Genomic DNA, 12,349 nt, shown 5'->3' on the forward strand with positions numbered 1-12,349 from the left:
ATCAATCTGGTGAACCTTCTTTGTACTCCCTCTATGGCAAAGATGTCTTTCCTCAGATTAGGGGACCAAAACTGCACACAATACTCCAGGTGTGGTCTCACCAAGGCCTTGTACAACTGCAGTAGTACCTCCCTGCTCCTGTACTCGAATCCTCTCGCTATAAATGCCAGCACCTCAAATCATATACCTCAAATCTTTCCTTGATAGTTACATAGTGGGTTTGATAATCTCAGATGCATTCTGATGCATCTTGTGAACTGATACTGTATAGAACTTCCAGCTCTTTTAGTCTATTGCACTGGAACAGTCTTCCATTTCTATTACCGACAATCAGGTGAAAATATTTGCATGCGATGCTCGCATCCATAAATTCAATGAAAAAATATGATCCATATAGTTGGAGTTGTCACTTTCAATATAGTGTGCCATGGTTAGTTAAGGACACTGGTATATCATAATGCATGCTATCAGAAAAATCTGATAGGTTTATGTGACGAACATAGCATTACAGGATGAAAGTTTGAAGTGCCTTTTAAATACAATTTTTTCACTTCTGAATATATTATTCCAAAAGAGGGTTAATTTTAAATTTGAGCTATGGTGTAAAATATGTAGTATTTAATTACCCACATCGGGTTATAATTATGTCAATGAAATGAAAATCCAGGCACACATTATAGTAAGCTGTCTATCTGATACCAAACAATTTATGCATTGTCTAGGGTTGAAGTCATGATCATAAATAATTTTCAGATGAAATGTGGTTTGAATTTATGGAATAACTTCATCAGGGATTTAAAGCATAATTCAGTTTGAATAAAGCAATTTTGTCTTCTCATTTTTTTATTTTTCATGAGAAATTTCTATTTTTCTCCGTTTCTAATAGAAGTGGTATTTATAATACCGTTATACAATAACCGTACCGTACTGCTGTTTTAAGTCAGCAAATATGTATTTCAATTCAGTGCTACATGTGCTCCATGCAAATCTACTGGCAATAATAACTATTCTTAATAAGCAACATAAATTCAAAAGTGTTTTGTTGGTTAGAAAATATTTTGGATGATGAATAATTCTGTGAAAAAGAAACTCAATAACAACAAGAGCTTGGAAATTCTCTAAGGACTATAGGGAATCTTTCATGATATGCCAATGACCATTATGGTCTTGGAACTGCCATTTAAAAAAATCATGAACTACGATCCCAGAAATTTGGGCTTTACATATTGGCTTTGTATTGCAGTCTGTATGGTGCTTTGTAGGTTTTCACAAATAAAACAGTGGAGATTTTTTTTGCTTAAGAAAATCAATAGTAGCTCATTTATTCAACACCAAAAACTCAACACCAAGAGTAGTAAAAATTCTTTATGCAATTACATCATCACGTCAGACTAGCCTCAAAGTGAAACCCCAAATCAATGTTGGTGGTTGTACATTTCCACCAATTGTGTTACCCAACACAGGCCCCACCAGAATTCACTAAAACTGGCATAGTAAGCATGTCCAGAGCTCATTCGTGCTGCCCAGCTCAGGTTCTATGTTCCATGGGTGGAGGAACAGTAAGTGCCCTTGGCTTGTGCAGAGGTGTTGACACACTCATGGCCACGTCATGATGCCAGGGGCACGCTAGCAGAGCCCTCCAAATCATGTTAGGCAGGTTTAAGTGATCTACAGAAATACATTCAGGTTTACCCATCTTATCTGTGGTAAGTCTTTTCTCCCCAATTCAAAATGTGGAATGGGGTACACTAAGGAGGCCTAAGTTGGTGTGTATCATACCAGACAAAAACAAACAAGGTGGAATGTGGGTCAACAGGAACCCAAGAGAGTTGTACACCATGATGGGAAGTAGGAATCAGTGTTGAGAGGCTCACCAGGCGGTCGTGGCATCAAGAATTGAATCACCTGGCACTCGTAACGTCCTCTTTTGGAGCTCTCTCAGCCACAGCAAGACCCATGGGGGACCATCATGCCAGCACTCATTGGTCAGGGAAGCCTTTGGAGCAGCGTTTAAGGAGCAGTGAAACAGCTCGCATAGGCCATTGGACTGCGGGTGATACACCATATAACATAATTACAGCACGGAAACGGGCCATCTCGGCCCTTCTAGTCCATGCCGAAATCTTACTCTCACCTAGTCCCACCAACCTGCATTCGGCCCATAACCCTCCATTCCTTTCCTGTCCATATATCTATACAATTTAACTTTAAACGACAACATTGAACCTACCTCAACCACTTCTGCTGGAAGCTTGTTCCACAAAGCTACCACTCTGAGTAAAGAAGTTTCCCTCATGTTACCCCTAAACTTTTGCCTTTTAACTCTCAACTCATGTCCCCTTGTTTGAATCTTCCCCACTCTCAATGGAAAAAGCCTATCCACGTCAACTCTATCAATCCCCCTCAATTTTAAACACCTCTATCAAGTCCCCCCTCAACTTTCTATGCTCCAAAGAATAAAGACCTAACTAGTCCAAGTTTTCTGTAACTTAGGAGATGAAACCCAGGCAAAATTTTAGTAAACCTCCTCTGTACTCTCTCTATTTTGTTGGCATCTTTCCTATAATTCAGTGACCAGAACTGTACACAACACTCCAAATTTGGCCTTACCAATGCCCTATACAATGTCAACATTACATCAACTCCTATACTCAATGCTCAATTAATAAAGCCAGCATATCAAAAGCTTTCTTCACCATCCTATCCACATGAGATTCCACCTTCAGGGAACTATGCACCATTATTCCTAGATCCCTCTATTCTACAGCATTCTTCAATGCCCTACCATTTACCATGTATGTCCTATTTTAATTAGTCCTACTGAAATGTAGCACCTCAAATTTTTCAGCATTAAACTCCATCTGACATCTTTCAGCCCACTCTTCTAACTGTCCTAAATCTCTCTGCAAGCTTTGAAAACCTACCTCATCATCCACAACACCACCTATCTTAGTATCATCTGCATACTTACTAATCCAATTTACCACCCCACCTTCCAGATCATTAATATATATGACAAACAACACTGGACCCAGTACAGATCCCTGAGGCACACCACTACACACCGGCCTCCAACCTGACACAGTTATCCACCACTACTCTCTGGCATCTCCCATCTAGCCACTGCTGAATCCATTTTACTACTTCCATATTAATGCCTAACAATTGAACTTTCCTACTAACCTTTCATGTGGAACCTTGCCAAAGGCCTTACTGAAGTCCACATAGACAACATCCGCTGTTTTACCCTCGTCAACTTTTTTAGTAACCTCATTAAAAAATTCAATAAGATTTGTCAAACATGACCTTCCATGCACAAATCCATGTTGACTATTCCAAATCAGACCCTGTGTATCCAAATAATTATATATACCATCTCTAAGAATATTTTGTATCAATTTACCCTCCACTAACATCGAACTCACAGGCTGATAATTGCCAGGTTTACTCATAGGACCCTTTTTAAGCAATGGAAAAACATGAGCAACACATCAGTCCTTTGGCACCACCCCCATTTCTAGTGACATTTGAAATATATTTGTCAGGGCCCCTGCTATTTCCACAGTAACTTCCCTCAAGGTCCTAGGGAATATCCTGTCAGGACCTGGAGACTTATCCACTTTTATATTCCTTAAAAGTGCCAGTAATTCCTCTTCTTTAATTATCATACTTTCCATAACTACCCTTCTTGTTTCCTTTATCTTACACAATTCAATATCCTTCTCCTTAGTGAATACCGAAGAAAAGAAATTGTTCAAAATCTCCCCCATCTCTTTTGGCTCCGCACATAGCCGTCCACTCTGATTCTCCAAGGGACCAATTTTATCCCTCACTACCCTTTTGCTACTAACATAACTGTAGAAACCTTTTGGATTTATTTTCACCTTACTTGCCACAGCAGCCTCGTATCTTCTTTTAGCTTTTCTAATTTCTTTCTCAAGATTCTTTTTACATTCTTTATATTCCTCAAGTGCCTCATTAACTCCAAGCTGCCTATATTTATTGAAGATCTCTCTCTTTTTCTGAACCAAGTTTCCAATATCCCTTGAAAACCATGGATCTCTCAAACTTTTAACCTTTCCTTTCAACCTAACAGGAACATAAAGATTCTGAACCCTCAAAATTTCACCTTTAAATGAGCTCCATTTCTCTATTACATCCTTCCCTAAAACAAATTGTCCCAATCCACTCATAAATCCTTTTGTATTCTCCTCAAAGTTAGCCTTTCTCCAATCAAAAATCTCAATCCTAGGTCCAGTCTTGTCTTTCTCCATAATTACACTGAAACTAATGGTATTGTGATCACTCGACCTGAAGTGCTCCCCAACACATACCTGTCACCTGCCCTGTCTCATTCCCTAACAGGAGATCCAAAACTGTCCCTTCTTTAGTTGGTACCTCTAATTTTTTTTTGCAACAGTACAATCTTTCACACCTTTGACAAACTCTAAAACATCCAGCCCTTTTACAGAATGGGCTTCCTAGTCTGTGTGTGGAAAATTAAAATCTCCCACAATCACAACCTTGTGCTTACTACAAATCTGCTATCTCCGTACAAATTTGCTCCTCCAATTTTCGGTCCCCATTAGGTGGGCTATAATACACCCCTATAAGCGTCACAACACCTTTCCTATTCCTCAATTCCACCCAAATAGCCTCCCTAGACGAGTCCACGAATCTATCCTGCCGGAGCACTGCTGTTATATATTCTCTGACAAGCAACGCAATACCTCCCCCTCTTGCCCCTCCTATTCTATCACTGTCACAAGGGGGTGCTGGGAACAGACCCAAATGCAAGACACAGACACTGAAGTATAAGGAACAGGACTTGACTAGAGTAGGGACATGACAGGATTCAGGCAAGGAGCAGGGACAAGAACACAGTTGGGCTAGGGAAAGTGGGACCAGGACTAGGAACCATGGACTAGGAACCAGAACCTGGGTCTTGCCTCGGCTTGGACCCCAGAACCAGGCAAGGACATGACATGGCTTGAGGCTTGGGGTCTTGGGTCTTGAGCTTGGCTGCGGGCCCTCGAGGCTTGGGGTCTTCGGTCTTGAGCTTGGCTGCGGGATCCTCGAGGCTTGGGGTCTTGGGTCTTGAACTTGGCTGCGGGATCCTCGAGGCTTGGGGTCTTGGGTCTTGAGCTTGGCTGCGGGATCCTCGAGGCTTGGGGTCTTGGATCTTGAGCTTGGCTGCGGGATCCTCGAGGCTTGGGGTCTTGGGTCTTGAGCTTGGCTGCGGGATCCTCGAGGCTTGGGGTCTTGGGTCTTGAGCTTGGCTGCGGGATCCTCGAGGCTTGGGGTCTTGGGTCTTGAGCTTGGCTGCGGGATCCTCGAGGCTTGGGGTCTTGGGTCTTGAGCTTGGCTGCGGGATCCTCGAGGCTTGGGGTCTTGGGTCTTGAGCTTGGCTGTGGGATCCTCGAGGCTGGGGTACTTGGAGCTTGGCTGTGGGATCCTCGTCTTGAAATGTGGAGGCTGATAACTCAGAGACTGGAGCTGAGAGACCAACTGGGAACTGAACATCAACATAGAGCCGTGACTCATCCTTCGACAAGCCAGGACTCTACTTCATCTCCACACCAAGGTGGGGCAGGTCTTTCTGTCAGGTATCGGCAGAACAGCCGGACTTACCCAACAGAGGCAAGGACAAGACAAGACATGACCCCCCGCAGGGCAATGGAAAAACAGCCTGACTTACCCCACGAAGGCAAGGACAAGACATGACCCCCCCCCCCCCATGGGACAACAGCAAGACAACCTGACTTTCCCCAGAGGCAAGGACAAGAGACAAACACCAACAAACAACAGACAGTTCCATCTCTGCTCCTGGGTAGCTCCAAGTTTCAGTTCAGCCAGCAATCTCAGCTGGCTAAAGAAACAGCCAGATCCCTACCAAAGTAGCCTTGGGAGTGAGTGTGGGCTGCTGGTTTGTCTTGTCAGTCCCCCCTGGAGCAACCTGCTGATGGAAGGTTAGTGAAACCATTTGTGATCTCTAGGCCTGGTTGGAGGACCACTACTTCATGGAGACTTGTTGCCACTTGTGGCCAGCAGCCACTGAGCTGGCCCAGGAAACAGCTGAATCCATACTGCAAAGACTACTCCAACAAGTGGCAACAGGTCTCCATGAAGCAGTGGTCCTCCAACCAGGCCTAGAGATCACAAATGGTTTCACTAGCCTTCCATCAGCAGGTTGTTCCAGGGGGGACTGACAAGACAAACCAACAGCCCACACTCACTCCCAAGGCTACTTATATTGCAAGCCCAAAGATGGGAATCAGTTGCCTTTGATTTAATCAAACAAGCGACAGCTGGAAGACCCGGAGTTCTGAGTCCATGGACCAGACTGTGAACCGGAATGCGGACTTCACGGACCAGACCATGACAATCGCACCTGAAACAATGAAATCCTGGAATATTTAGTTGCCAATCACACCCCTCCTGCAACCACGTTTCACTAATAACTACAATGTCATGTTTCCAGGTATCAATCCATGCTCTAAGCTCATCCACCTTTCTTACAATGCTCCTCGCATTAAAGTAGATGCATTTAAGAAACTCTCCACCTCCTACTCTCTGTTTATCCTTAATAGAGCAAACAAATTTGTTATTGTTTTCTTCCTTTTCCCCTATATCAACCTCCCCTCTCCTAGTCTCCTTAATTTGATTCCTTCCCCCCAACCATTCTAATTTAAAGTCACCTCAGTAGCCCTCGCAAATCTTCCCGCCAGGATATTGGTCCCCCTAGGATTCAAGTGCAACCCGTCCCCTTTGTACACGTCATGCCTGCGCCAATAGTGGTCCCAATGATCTAAAAACCCGAATCCCTGCCCCCTGCTCCAATCCCTCAGCTATGCATTTATCCTACATCTCATCGCATTCCTACTTTCACTGTCGCATAGCACGGGCAGTAATCTCGAGATTACAACCTTTGCAGCCCTTTTTCTCAACTCCCTTCCTAACTTCCTATATTCTTCTTTCTGGACCTCTCCCTTTTTCCAACTTATGTCATTGGTACCTATATGTACCTTGACCTCTGGTTCCTCTCCCTCCCACTTCAGGATCTCTTGGACGCAATCAGAAACAACCCGGACCCTGGCACCAGGGAGGCAAACTATCATCTGGGTCTCCGGACTTCATCCACATAATTGTCTATCTGACCCCCTAACTATTGAGTTCCCTGTTACTACTGCCCTCCCTTCCTTTCCCTACCCTTCTGAGCTACAGGGCCGGACTCTGTGCCGGAGGCACAGCCAGTTTTGCTTCCCCCGGGTAAGCTGTCCCCCCCAACAGTACTCAAACAGCAATACTTATTGTCAAGGGGCACAGCCACAGGGGTACTCTCTATTACCTGATTCTTCCTATTTCCCCTCCTAACCTTGACCCACTTGTCTGCCTCCCGTGGCCCCGGTGTGACCACCTGCCTGTAACTCCTCTGTATCAACTTCTCACTCTCCCTGACAAGGCGAATGTCATTGAGCTGCAGCTCCAGCTTCCTAACGCGGTCTCTTAGGAGCTGCATCTCGACGCACCTTGCGCAGATACGGATGTCCGGGAGGCTGGGAGATTCCACTACCTCCCACATCCGACACCGAGAACAACAAGCTGCCCTCACACTCATACTTCCCCCTCTCTTCAAATAACCGTGAAAAAAAATAAAAAAACAAACCCTCTTCGCCTTATCCATTTCCGCCTAAGCCCGTTTAGCCAAAGCCCTTAAGCCTTCACTCTGCTCCCGGCTCAATCCGCAGCCCACAAACTCCGCTATACCATGGTGTGATATAGCCTAATTCCTAAGTTCTGGGCCATCGCAGCCCAGAGGTCTGATATGAATTGGAGATCACAGTCAGAGGAAATATCTGATGGGGTGCAGAACCAGGCAATCCAGGTGCTAATGAACACCCGAGCCACCTCTGTGGCATTGTTGATGCTAGAGGCACGACCTCTGGCCACCTGGTGATACAGTCCACCATGGTACGGAGCTGCATGAAACCACGGGAGGAGAGAAGAGGGCCAACAAGGTCCACATTGACATAGTCGAACCTTTGCTCAGGCACCTCAAAAAGTGCCAATGGCATCTGGACTTGACAATTAAATTTTGCCAGCTAGCACGCCACACAGGCTGCACTCCAATCATGCATATCCTCTCGAAGGCTTTGCCACACAAACTATGGTGCAACCAGTTTCTGCGAAGCCCTCCGGTCCAGATGCAGTAGGCCATTTATGGAGTTAAAAACAATCCGCATCCATCTTACGAGGGCAAAGGCAACCAAATCAGACATCGCACAGGAGAGAAACCTCAGCTTTCCCGAACTCAGCAACTGTAGGCCCGTGACTACTGTTCAGTAAGCTGGACCTCTGGGTCAGCAGCTTGGTTGGTGGCATAGTCGACCCCTATGGATATGGCCTCAACGGCTGGCCGTGAGAGGCAATCAGCCACAACATTATTTTTCCCCTTGATATGTTGTACATCAGTTATGAACTCTGATATGTAGGTCATTTTGTGTTGCTGCCATAACATAAGACTAGAAGACCATAAGATATAGGAGCAGAAGTAGGCCATTCAGCTCATCAAGTCTGCTCCTATCTTTCTCTGCCTTAAATACACCCAATGACTCTACCTCCACAGTGGCTTGTTGCTACAAATTCCACAGATTTACCACCCTCCGATTAAAGTAATTTCTCCACATCTCTGTTCTAAACGGACATCCTCCATTCCTGAAGTTGTGCCCTCTTGTCCCAGACACCCCTACCATGGGAAATAACTTTGCCATATTTAATCTGTTCAGGCCTTTTGACATTCAAAATGCTTGTTTTACTGACCAAAGGTCTGATGTTTTGGCCAACATGTGCACAAGAGGCTTGTGGTCAATGAACACTGTGAAATGGTGGCCCTCTAGAAGGAAACAAAAGTGCTGGACAGCCAAATAGAGACTGAGAACCTCACAGTCAAACGTGCTGTACTTCCGTTCAGGGGGATGGAGCTGCCAGCTGAAGAAAGCAAGTGGCTGATGAACATCTCCGACCACAGCACCCACAGCATAGTCTAAAGTGTCAGTAGTAATGGTTATGGGAGTGTTGGGGAGCAGGTGTGCCAGTAGGGTTGTGTTGGAAAGAACTCATTTGGTATTATCAAATGCCCTGATAATGTCCAGCACGTGATTAGGGGTATTCCCTTTAAGTGCATTGTACAGGGGAAGCATAATCTCAAAACTTCTGCAGTTATTTAGTAATGTGGGGCAGTGGGAAATCCATAGTAACAGTTACTTTTAATGGGAGGGCTTTCACACTTACTGCGGAGATACGATGGCCAAGAAAGTCAATGGTTGACAACCCAAACTGGCATTAAGCAGAGTTAATAATCAACCCCTGTTGGCTTAAGCACTGAAAGTATGTTGAGATGAGATATATGTTCGGATTCTGAGGGACTGGTGACAAATATGCCACTCAGGTAAACAAAGAAAATCTAAGTCTTTTAATACAGAGTCCATCAGCTGTTGGAAAGTCTGTGCTGGTTTTTTTTTTCAGCTTAAATGGCATGCGCACAAACTCAAAGAGGCGAAACAGGGTTACCTCAACTGTTTTGGGAATAGCCTCCAAGCACGCTGGCACCTAATAGTAGCCCCTAACTAGATCAACTTTGGAAACAATTAACTTTCTGGCTAATCAGGCTGCAGAGTCCTGGATGTGTGAGACTAGGTAATTCTCAGTGCTGATGGCCTCGTTAAGGCGTTGGTAATTGCCATGTGGGTGGCAACCTTCATTGGATTTAGGGACCATATAAAAGGGCGATGTCCAGGGCTATTTGAACTAGCGTACAGTGCCAAGTCTTTCCACGTTAGGAAACTCAGGCTTCGCTGTTGCCGTCTTTTCTGGGTCCAGTCCATGCACTCAGGCATGGACTGGTGGGCCAGTTGTGGGAACGTGGTGCTCGACCCCATGTTTTGTGGCTGTGGTGGAGAATGTGAGCTTGGTGAGTTTTGGGAATTTGCCCGGCAGTCGAGTAAGTACACATGTGGTGGTGCATGTGCTTGGTGGAGTCATTCTTTAGAACTTACTGGGGGAGCAGGATAATGAACTAATGTCCCTGACATTCACACATCAGTGGTTCTTAAGATCAACTAATTGTCGTTGAGCACACAGGAAATCTGCACCGAGCAGAGATCTGGCCACTTCAGACAGAATGAAGTCCCTTGTGCAATGTTGCCCACTAAAGCAGAGTGTCACCCGTGGTGTCCTGTAGGTCTGGATCCTGCTGCTGTCAGGGCCTGCATTGAGGTTTCATCACTCTTTGCCTTCTCATCAATAGGCGATGCCGCTGACACCCTCACTTGAGAACCTGTGTCACACAAGAAGTGGCACCCTGAAACGGTGTTCATAATGAACAGTAGACGACCCTGGCAGCTGGAAACCACAGTGTTCATAGACCTTAGATTTACCGATGCACTGGAACCGTCAATGCTGTTGGTACCAAAGCAAACGTGGTAAGGTAAAAACACAGGTCTGGTGTCATCTGTTTCACAGCTGTGAGCCTCCTTATGTTAAGGGTTTTGCTGACCGGGCTTGTTGAGGTAGAGAAAGGAGGAGGACTGGTGCACCCGTGCCTAGCTGAGTGTAGACTAGCAGCTATTTTAGCAAGGTCTCTATAGTCCTTCACGGGTGCATTAGCAAGGCCCAGGCATACTTGATCAAGCACTTGCTGCCTGAAGAGTTCTTTAAAAATAAAACAAAGATGATGATTTCCCAGGAGAGGTCGCATGTGGTCCATTAGCTCCGAAGGCCTCGTGTCGCTGAGACCGAGTAAGGACGTCTACTGTTTGGCGCACTCAGACTCCAATAGTCCAAAAATCTGTAATAGGTGAGTTATCAGTGATTGGTATTTATCATGTTCTGGTGGGTATTCTGGTAGACTCATCACTCTCATAGCTGTGGAACTACTGAGCAATACTGCCACATAGAAATATTTGGTATTGCTGGAGGAGATTTCTTGTAGCACAAATTGGGCCTTGGCTTGTACGAGCCAAGTAATGGCATTTTGCTCCTAAAACTCTGGCAGTTTCAAAGGGACTGCATTGGCCAACATGTTCAACAACGCTGGAATCATCCTTCAGCATCGGCGTCAGCAGTGCAGGTTTATGCAAATAAGGCAAAGTGAGGCATTTTAAGTTTAAGAACAGCCATAGCAGCTCTTTTATTGAACACCAAAAAGTCAACACCAAGCACAGTAAAATCCTTTATGTAATGATGTCATCACATCAGACCAGCCTTTAAAATGAAACCCCAACTCAACGTCGGTGGTTGTGATTTCTGTACACTTCAATCAATCGTGATAGTCTATAACACCATTTCCTAAATCTTTGAAGGGAAATCATGGATTATTCTGTTGCGGGGAGGGGGTTGATTCAGGCTCAGGATGGTGCATGAGTGAAATGCCCGTGTGCGGATGGTAGATTCCAGGTTTGGACTTCAGGAACAAAAGAATCACTCAGGCACACAAATGCATTGTAACCCAGGTTAATTAAACTCAAAGATGTAATGTTAGAAAGTTCTACCTGGGGGAGGGGGGGGAAGAAAATGAAAGCATACCGATTTTAAAAAAAATTGAAAAAATGGTATGCGAGGGTGGGGCTTAGCTGATGCAGGATGGACAAGGAGAGAAACACAACAACAATTAGAAGCTGAAGACATGAACTGTTAAGGGTGGAATTAGTAGTGAGTATCTTTACCCTACTAACTTTAAAACCTCAGGGTGAAACCCCTGGAGGAGAGACAATAGCGATACAGTAATAGATTTATTAAAGCTACGGCTATAACACGCAGAAGCTATAACAAGACAATAATCGGCAAAAACAAGTGTCCAAAATCCCTACTGTGTAGTCAGGAATTTGTTCTGTAAAATCACACCAAGGAATTTGGTCAAGTTTTGGTGCAGGTTTGTGAACTGACTTTCCATGGATGTTCAACTATTTCATCCAACAAACCAAGAAACAAAACGGCGAGCACCCAGGAGTTGACGAACCGGCGTGGGAACAAAATGTGTAAATGACACAGAGGATTTAATACCATTGGATGTATAAGTTTATTTTCATTGGAAGAATCTGAATTTGATTTTCTGCAAGAACTAATTATTTTTGCAAAGTCTTTGGTAAGTTACTGAATTGTTTAAAAGTTGTGATGTTGGAGAATTGTCATGAAGAGTTAAAATATGTATATATAATTTTTGAATTTGAATTTAAACTTGTAGATTTATTGGCTGGAACTGAAAGTGAAGTTAACTTTAATATTTAAGACCAGGAATTATATTTGGTTTTCTAACTAACTAGGTATAAGTAAAAAGGAGCGTTCAGTCTGT

This window comes from Mobula hypostoma, chromosome 15 (assembly GCF_963921235.1).
Source record: "Mobula hypostoma chromosome 15, sMobHyp1.1, whole genome shotgun sequence".
Classification (NCBI taxonomy): Eukaryota; Metazoa; Chordata; class Chondrichthyes; order Myliobatiformes; family Myliobatidae; genus Mobula; species Mobula hypostoma.